This window comes from Conger conger, chromosome 12 (assembly GCF_963514075.1).
Source record: "Conger conger chromosome 12, fConCon1.1, whole genome shotgun sequence".
Taxonomy (NCBI): Eukaryota; Metazoa; Chordata; class Actinopteri; order Anguilliformes; family Congridae; genus Conger; species Conger conger.
This window is the reverse complement of record NC_083771.1, coordinates 47,338,473-47,348,774: the sequence shown is the minus strand read 5'-3', so window position 1 is coordinate 47,348,774 and position 10,302 is coordinate 47,338,473.

The window sequence follows — 10,302 nt, the reverse complement described above, 5'->3', positions numbered from 1 at the left end:
GGATGCCATAACTGCAGAAGCAGCAGCTGTCACTGCTCTCAGGCAAGGTGCAGAGCAAATTTAATGGGAGGGCATTCGGCTAACTGCCATTTGAGTATTCAATCTATGCTTGATTATATGAGTTTGCCATCAACAAACAACACACAAGCCCCAACGCAGCTCCAATCTCAAAACGTGTGTGCAAAGTCTCTTTCTGTCTCTCTACCTCCTTCTCTTTATTTCTTTCTCTTCCTCTCTCTATTTCTCACTTCCTCACACAGACACACGCATCATTACAGCATTGGTGAAATGAAAAAGGCTATAGACTACACAGGCCTTCTCTCTTACTGAATAAATTCAGACATACTCCAAAATCATTCAATATTGAGCATAATAATAAAGAAGGCCAGGGCTGGTATCAAAGTAAATTAATAACCACATGGCTTTCCGTTTAAAAGAGTTGCAGGCGGCGAAACACATCTAGTGGGTCAGTAAAATGCCGACAGCAAGAACAAAATCATGACACTGTATTCAAGCCAGTCTCGGTGTAGCCATTTTCTTATGTCCATTTTCTTGATCTTGAAGTGTAGTCTGATAATCACATGGATGGATGTACGCTTGCTCTCAAAGGTATTAACACCATCTGACTTGGTCAGTGCCCGCGCTTATTTTAATGTGATAGGTCAAGTACCACACCAATGAGCACACACTTGACCTTACGTCACATAAATATGACCGACAAGGGTCTTATTTAATTAGTTATTTATTTTCCTGTTTTTTTAAATTTTTTTATTTTATGCTGGCGAAGTGGAAGTCCCCTTGCTCCTGCATCCAAGTGCTTTGAATAATGTGTGATAGGCCTCAGCTTTCCTACTGTCAGCGTAAATGCTTTTTCCATGTCAGGTAGCCCCAACATAGGGGCCTGCTGTAACTCTCTTTTCATTTTCCTGAAGGAGCATTCAGCTTCCTCTGTCCAAACCATAGTCAGGTTATGGCCATGTGTCATGTTTCATAGGGGTTAAGTTAGTTCAGCATAGTCTGGGATCCACTGCCTACAGTAGCCAGTCATTCCTAGAAAAGACATGACCTGCTTTTTAGTTTTGGGTTTATGTATTTGAGCAATTGCTTGCACTCTCTCATTACCTAATGTTTTCCCTTCTGCAGAGATATTATGGGTGTGCTCCAATTATCACACTCCTCAGCCTCCCTGGGAAAGCTTACTCTCGGGTGCTGGAAAGGAGGCTCCGACCGACGGTCGAACCTCGGATTCAGGAGTAGCAATGTGGCTTCCGTCCTGTCGTGGAACAGTGGACCAGCTCTTTACCTTGGCGGGGTTGCTGGCGGGGTCATGGGAGTTTGCCCATCCAGTCCACATGTGCTTTGTGGACTTGGAGAAGGCTTTCGCTGCTCCGCTGCTCCTTCCCGTCGAAAGGAGCCAATTGAGGTGGTTCGGGCATCTGATCAGGATGCCTGCAGGGCGCTTCCCTTTGGAGGTTTTCCGGGCTCGTCCAACTGGGCGGAGACCCCGAGGTAGACCCAGAGCCCACCGGAGCGATTATATATCTCTCCTGGCCTGGGAACGCCTCGGGATCCCCCAGGAGGAGCTGGAATGCGTTGCTGGGGAGAGGGACGCCTGGAATACCCAGGCCTACTTGCCTACTGCCACCGCGACCTGACTCCGGATAAGCGGGTGAAGACGGATGGATGGTTGGAGAGATATTATGACTCAGGTATTTAACTGTAGATTGTGCCAGCTGGACGTTGTTTGGTGGTACTTTGTTCCCTGACTCTGTGGGTAATTCAGTATACCCCTTTGGTATTCGAGTCTAAGTGTTTTGTACTTTTTAAGGAGAAAGAGCTACATTTGGCTGAAATGTGAAAGTTCTCGCAACTACGATGTAGCCATGGTATATCCAGGTAAACCCTGAGCTGTATTGGGGATAACCTAGTCCGTCTACATGTCAAAACGTCTCTCAACCCATTGTTCCACCCCTTGACGTCTAAATTCCTGTTTTGCTCAATGCAGCAACTTCGTTCACACATTGCTCAATCTTGCAATGATTAGCATTAGTCAAAGTAAATGTACTTCACCGGCATTGCATTCAAACCATTAAAATTCAAATGAGCCAATTAGCAGCCAGGAAACTGCTAATTCTCCCGGCACTTACCGTGAATTATATTTGTTTGTTCAATTGCTGGACTGGTTTTCTGCTGTAAACTGAGCGTTCCACTAAGTCAAGGGGCTGTTTTTAAAAACCTTATGATACAGAAAGTATAAATTATATCGTTTAACAAAAGAGCAAGCGATGAAATAGATGTGTGCAGTTTGATTGGCAATGGTGCATTTTTTTGTGAGCCTCACTCTCGCCATGTCTCTTAACGTCTCTTAACGTCTCCCTCTCATCACTGGGCGATGGTGAAGCTTCGGTGGCAAATCCTGCACTCGCCCTTTTGGGATCTCAGCCACGTGCATCTCCTCTCCCAGCCTCTGTTATATGAGCCAAGTCTTTTTTTATTAGCAGTTTCTTCCATTTTCTCATTTTGTGTAGCTAGCTAAACTTTACTTTGGGCTTTCCATACCACATAAAAATGACACACTGGAAAATGGGCGTTCTACCTACGACCAGGCAACCAGATTTTGGGGGATTTCCAGGATGTAACATTGGGAAGCTTCATGGCAGGAGGGGGTTCCTTGAGCAGTTGGGGAAAGCTTACCCTCACATACTGTCCAGAGAAGAAGGTACTTTCATTTTTTCAAAATTTTCTTCCTTCTTCTCCCAATTTGGTGTTTGGTGCCAATTGTACCCCATCTATTCCACTTACCCATGTAGTCTGGGATACACCGCACACATACGATCACGTCCCCCAGCAGAACGGACGGATCTGGAGAGCGACACGCCTTCTTCTCCAGGCCACATCGTCTCCATGTGACTGCGACTCTGAGGCGATCAGGGCTGTTGTCGTATGTGGCGAGCCTCCCCTCACTGAGTCCTCCCTCAGAGCGGTTAGCCTCCCCCCACTGAGTCCTCCCTCAGAGCGGTTAGCCTCCCCCCGCTGAGTCCTCCCTCAGAGCGGCTAGCCCCCCCCCGCTGAGTCCTCCCCCAGAGCGGCGAGCCTCCCCTCACTGAGTCCTCCCTCAGAGCGGCTAGCCTCCCCCTGCTGAGTCCTCCCTCAGAGCGGCTAGCCTCCCCTCACTGAGTCCTCCCCCAGAGCGGCAAGCCTCCCCCCGCTGAGTCCTCCCCCAGAGCGGCTAGCTTCCCCCCGCTGAGTCCTCCCCTAGAGCAGCTAGTCTCCCCCCGCTGAGTCCTCCCCTAGAGCGGTTAGCCTCCCCCCACTGAGTCCTCCCTCAGAGCGGCTAGCCTCCCCCCGCTGAGTCCTCCCCCAGAGCGGCGAGCCTCCCCCCGCTGAGTCCTCCCTCAGAGCGGCTAGCCTCCCCTCACTGAGTCCTCCCTCAGAGCGGCTAGCCTCCCCCTGCTGAGTCCTCCCCCAGAGCGGCTAGCCTCCCCCTGCTGAGTCCTCCCCCAGAGCGGCGAGCCTCCCCTCACTGAGTCCTCCCTCAGAGCGGCGAGCCAATTACGCCGCTCCAGGCGAGTCGGCCGAGCTCACAGCCCCACCTTCTGCATTCACTGAGAAGGTCAGACCAGTGGAGGAATCTGGTCCTGCTCCAGCCAAAGTCCCACAGGAAGGCACAGCAAGTAAACAAAAGAGGTGCCACACCCGCTCTTCCCAGAAAGACTGCAAAACCAGAACAACCCGCAACAGAGAAAAATCTTCTCATCTAGCATACTAGTAATACTTTAGATTTTACCTCTGTATATAGTTGCCTGACAGTCAACAGTTGGGTCATTGTGAAATGCCCTCAGTTTGGAGCATCAGTCTCATTTCATCTTCACACTTTGCTTTATTCTTTTGTTGGAAACACAGTGTAGCCAAACTGGTTCCAGAAGAGATTTTATAGGTAAGTGAAGCTAAATTAAACAAATATTCATATTATTGGCGAATATACATACAGCTATTATGTGTGTCAGGAACCTGACCGCTGCGCTGAATGTCAGAATTAATTGGGGCTCGATGTGCACCTGTATCCATGCCTGTGTGACGTGCCGGCTACCGGGTTGGGGGCGTAGCCCAGCTGTTTCATGTAACACTGATGAGACGGTGTTTAAGGGGCAGACGCGAGAGAGCCGCGGGTGAATGTTGACGTTGGTTTTTTAGACAGTTTGGTTATTTTTTAGTTCGGTATGAGTGCTTTTGGTTAATGTTCCTTTGTTCTCCTCCTCTTGGGTTTGGGCAGCGGTCCTCCGAGGTTGCGGTGGCTGGCGTGGCTGTGAACCCGGACAGGAGCAGCGCTGCACGGAGAGACGTTTGGAGCGAGCTGCGCCGGGACAGAGCCGCAGAACGTCGCGGGAGTCGGGGGAGGAGCGGTGCCGTGCAGGACCGGGCCGGTCTGAAGGACGCTGCGCTGTTCCACTGGGACAACATTGTGAGGGGAGACGGCAGGCCCTGATGAGGGCGGACGAACTCTCCGTCTCCCGCTCTACTGAACAATAAAGCCACATCCAGCACCGGGGCCGGCGCCGACTCGCTCCCCAGCGGCTAGGCACAGCCGGGGCTCTTCTCCCGGAACCCAACTTCCGTGCAGCGGCCAGCAGAACAGTCCGGGCCAGGAGCCACCGACCGAAGGACAGGGGGAGGCAGCACGCCTGGGAGGGGAAGTGTTCTTTCGTTGGGTTTACTTTCTTTATTTGTAGTGAGGCCCAGTCTAGAGGTGTGGGCTCACTACCTTATTTTTTTGCTTATTTGTGTGTTTTACCCCCCCGGAGTAAGAGACAACTCTGAAAAGCAGCCGATATTTCTGTTGATTTTGCCTGCTCTCCAGAGGTAGGTTGTTGAAAGAACACACAGTTTTCCATCATATGGAGACTAAATTGAACCTGATGTCCTTAATAATGTTTCCCAGGTAAGTGAATATTGACCAACGATTAATCCTGCATTTGTTTATTGGATTTAGCTGTTTTCACGTTCAACAAGCCAATAACCCCACCAACAAGAAGTATAATTTCTAAAGGCAATACATTTAATTCAAGGTTGTATTAGAACAAATAATGAAAATACAGTAAATCCTCAAATTGTGTCCAGGATTCTATTTGAAGCCGGGCCTCGGATAATCGCCGGGGGAGTGGCCGATTCGGACAAATAAAGGCCGGCCCCCAAATACAAGCCGGGGTTATATTGCCTACCAGTAGGGCTATCAGTCCATGAGCACTAGAAGACATTGTTTCAATTTAACTCAATGAAATAAAAGAGCTCTTCTTAATATTTTATATTGTTGGGTCGTTTAATACTGTTGCCAATGAAAAGTCGTTGTCCTACACCATGGGTCTCCAACACGTTGCTCTCAAGCTACCAGTCGCTTGCCAAAGGCTGAAGCAGTATACATTTAAACACAATTGTTGCCGCGAGGCATTCCAGCCTACGAATTTAATAAAAAGTAAATCAAAAATCAAAAATTAACTCAATTTAGGCTACTTGGCTATGCAATAAGGTTTCCATGTATTTACACACAGCGCACGTTCAATGAATTAATGAAAGCGACTACCTTGGCTCGCAATAAACAGACGGGTGGAAATCCCGACACACTTTCAACTACATAAAACTTAACAGTGAACCATCAAATACCCCCCAGATTTCAGTGCCCATCAGTCCCAACATTTAGCAATAGAATCAAACAGTCCAAAAGTAAATTAAATCCCAAACCAAAGCAAAAACCCTTTGATAGCCTACCGGTATGCTGCTCCAAACGAAACGCATGTCTCACAATAAAATGCACTTTTGGAAAAAAAGATCCTCAACTTGCTGTTATCTACGCTAATTTGAATGCTTAGACAAAAGCATCAAAACCTTAACATTTGTAACCATGCCTTAAACAAAGGCAAACATTTTCTTCTTTGCACTTTGTTTGCAATTCTGCAACACACTTCTTACAAAACACTACACGCTGTTTCCTACATTAGACACTTTGAAATAACTTGCAATCATCGGAAAAACACCTCTATTCAAAATGCAAAACATACCTAAAATTGGCACCCACACACACATGAAAACACTTATATGCTAATTGAACACCAATCAGTCTGAGCCTTAGCACTACAAATAGGCCCCAGGTACGCTCACCTCTTTTGTGAGAACATTGCAAACATGAGTGTAAAACCCCACGCTAACTCAATGACGGAATTTAGCCAGGGCCAAAGGGGTTTGCATGCTTGTCCTTCTGGTGATGCTGGAAGAATATTAGTGGGGTTAAATAGTAATGACCGCTATGTGGAGAATCTAGATCAGCTAATAAATAAACCACGTCACAAAGACAGTAGTACCACTCTGCCTTCTGCTCATTACTGGTCTGGACTGACCAAGAATCTCCACAGTAGGGCCAATACATTCACCTTCGTTATCTGACTCCATTTAAGATATAATATAGAAATTTGGGTTTGAAACATACGCGAACCTCGGGAGTGATTACACTCGACTCTTACCTGTGCCACCATTACTCAATATATGCTCCCGGGATTAGCATTATTGCTGAATCTCAGTTCGGCGGAGAACTCAGAGGCTGAGGGTCTAGCCAACACAATACATGCACTATACTGTCATGATAGTTGCGAGCCCAGGTCGGCGTACATTTAGAGGGCTCCTTAGAGTTAACTTAACAGTAACCGGCGTAGAAATGGCCATGGGTTCCTTTTGCATCAAATTACAAGCATATGCACCACCAATCCTTTGGGCCAAACTTGGCTGCCTTTCCCAGCTTGGAAACACGACTAAAGTACCAAGCCACTGATCAGTTGGTCTTTGGTCAATATTGTCCCCCGAGGATTCAGTTGTAATTTAGGCTGAAAAAGGTACAGTACAAGATTAATTAGTCATGGAGATCACGCAAGTTACAAACAAAATAATTTATTCGCAGACAGGTAGGTTATTAGCTTTAGAATACCAATAGTCAATTACAAAATACACAAATTAAGAATAGAGATAGAGTAAATAATCATACCTAGCCTGCTTTGGCTACACACGAACACAGAACGTACATATAGAGCGTGCATAGTGTGGGAAGCCGGTTACGATCTTCCCTATACATACCTACATGTAGAATATGCTGTGCGGGAAGTGGAATGCGATCTTCCCAGATTGGTCTGTCTCCCTTGCTTTTATGCCATAAATCAACCTGGAGGGGTGGTCAAATCTGGAATTTAGACCCTTGGGGGTTGTTAAGTAGGGAAAATTAGATGATTCCCAGAGAGGACATGTAGGTTTTCCCTTGAGTTACTGAAACTATGGTTTATTAAACTCCATTTGTTAAGAAATGTATCTTATCCGATTCCTTGATTTTACCAGATCACATCCATACCAAACAGATTACCCTTATGTTTGATTATGTTGCAGTTATCATGAAACTTCTCTCCTGATTATCCATTTTACATGCAATTCCTGTTACCATTACATAAGGCTTAATGCAAGGATCACATGGGTCACAAAGATGATTCGCTGCTTTGATTGAAATCCAGAATCTACATCAGACCCAAAGCCAAATTTAAATAGATTGTGTCGTCTGGTGATTTTTTCTAGGTGCGAACGGGGTGAAATGTAATGTTTTAGACATTTCACATTTTACCATCTTAATGGGGACATGTCAGACAGCGCAAGTGGCCAAACATTTAATACAAGTGAAATAAATAAGTGACTCATCAATGATGGGATGGCTTCTAATGAATGAATTGGCATTTTGTTTTTGTGTGTTTTATTTTCATTACATTACGTGGCATTTAGCAGACGCTCTTATCCAGAGTGACGTACAACAAAGTGCAAATCAATCACAAGAACAAGTGCAAAAGTAGACCTGAGAGGACAGTACAGTTCCGAGTCCTAGTGTAAACATACAGAAATTCAGAACCCTTGAAGAGTACAATCAGCTTTCAAACTAGCATACCACTGTTGGCAGCTAGAATACAACAACAGCCAAAAAAAACAACAATACCTATACAAGTAACGATATCTATACATAAGTGCCATTACGGTGTGTGTGTATTTGAGGCCACTGTGTGTGTGTATATTTGAGGTCACTGTGTGTGTGTGTGTGTTTGAGCGTGTGTATTTGAGGCCACTGTGTGAGTGTGTGTGTGTGAGTGTGTGTGTCTTCCGGCTGTTTTCCAGCATCCTCCAAGAGGGCCCACATCACTCCGTTGCTAAAAAAGCCTACCGTGGATCCCTCCATCATCCAGAACTACCGCCTCCGTTCTTCCTTTTCTTTCTAAAACCATAGAACGAGCCGATTCCTCTGTCCTCATTCTTCTAGATCTCTCTGGTGCATTCAACACTGTGGATCACTCCATCCTCCTGTCCACCCTGTCAGCAACGGGCATCTGTGGCACAGCCCTGGACTGGATTGAGTCCTATCTCTCTGGTCGCTCCTTCCAGGTTGCCTGGGCTGGTACGGTATCGACACCTTGGCCCCTTGCCACAGGAGTTCCCCAGGGCTCAGTCTTAGGCCCGCTTCTTTTTTCTCTTTACACTCGTTCCCTTGGCCCTGTGATCACTGCACATGGTCTATCCTACCACTGCTATGCGGACAATACCCAACTCTTCATCTCATTCCCACCATCTGATACACAGGTTTCTGCCTGAGTGACATCCAGAGCTGGACGGACAACCACCATCTCAAGCTCAACCCAGGTAAGACTGAAATTATATTCATCCCTCTCCCCATCTGGATCTCTCGAGTTCCCTCGGGGATACCACACTCATGTCATCACCCAGTGCAAGGAACCTTGGTGTGGTGATGGACAGCAGACTGTCCCTTTCCGAGAACATTGCGGCGGTGGTCATGCAGGTTCTTCCTATACAACATACGGAGAATCCGCCCCTTTCTCACCCCCTACTCGACCAGCTCCTGTCCAAGCGATGGTTCTGTCCCACCTGGACTACTTGCAATTCCCTCTTGACTGGCCTCCCAGCTTCCGTCATCAGACCCCTCCAACTTATCCAGAATGCAGCAGCTCGTCTGGTCTTCAACCTTCCCAAATACTCACAAGTCACCCCCCTGCTTACTTCCCTCCACTGGCTGCCTGTCATGGCTCGCATCAAATTCAAACATTGGTGCTAGCCTTCCAAGCAGTTAAGGGGTCTTCCCCACAAAAAATCATCAGACCCTACACCCCTGCCAGGACCTCTTCGTTCAGCCTCCACAGGCCGCTTGGCACCTCCCCCTCTCTGAACCTCCACCTCACGCTCACAACTACTGTCTGTTCTGGCTCCACGGTGGTGGAACAAACTCCCCGTTGAGGTCAGAACTGTAGAATCTCTCCCCACCTTCAAGCGCAAACTGAAGACGCACCTCTTCAAGCAGCACCTCTCCCCATCCCTCCCTACCTCCCTGTGAACCTTAATTGTTGTCTTTGTAATTTACTTTGTGTTTCGGTATTTTTAGTTGGCTAGGTAAGCAGTATTTGGATAGTTAAGTTTGGTCACTTTTGCTTTGTTGTTTGTTTATTTGTTGTTTAAAAAAATTAAATAAAAATAAAATTAGGCCCTGGTCCTTATCTTTGTTGTACGGGTAGCAATTGAAATTGTACTTCCCTCTAGGGGTCTTTCAGCGCACTTATCCCTGGTTATGGGTATGCACTTTGTTGTACGTCGCTCTGGATAAGAGAGTCCGCCAAAAGCCAATAATGTAATGTAATGTAATGTGTGTGTGTGTGTGTGTGTGTGTGTGTGTGTGTGTGTGTGTGGTTAGTCTGAATGAAGACGTGTTGCAGTGGGAAACTGATAGAAGGACGAGGAGGAGCAATAAAATGAAACCGAGAGAGAGGGAGGGAGAGACAGAGGAAGAGAGAGAGAGGGAGAGGGAGAGAGGGAGGGAGAGAGAGGGAGAGGGAAAGAGAGGAGAGAGACTTGAACAAGGATTGAAAGACAGCGATGGAATGATGGAGAAAGGAAAAAGAATGATAGAGATGAGAAAACATGGATAGAGGTTGGGGGAACAGTGAGAGTGAGGCTGAGAGAGGCAGAGGATAGAGAGTGTGAGAGAACAGGGAGAGAGAAAGCATAAGACAGAGAGTGGAAGAGAGAAAGGAAGGGAGAGACAGACACAGAAAGGGAAGGAGAGAGAGAGAGGAAAAGAGACAGGGAGAGATAGAAGTTGAGAGACAGGGAGAAAAAAGAGAGGGAGTGTTACTCATACAGAGTGTAATAAGCTGTAGCCCCCCCCCACTGTTACTCATACAGAGTGTAATAAGCTGTAGCCCCCCCCCCCCCTCAGTGTTACTCATA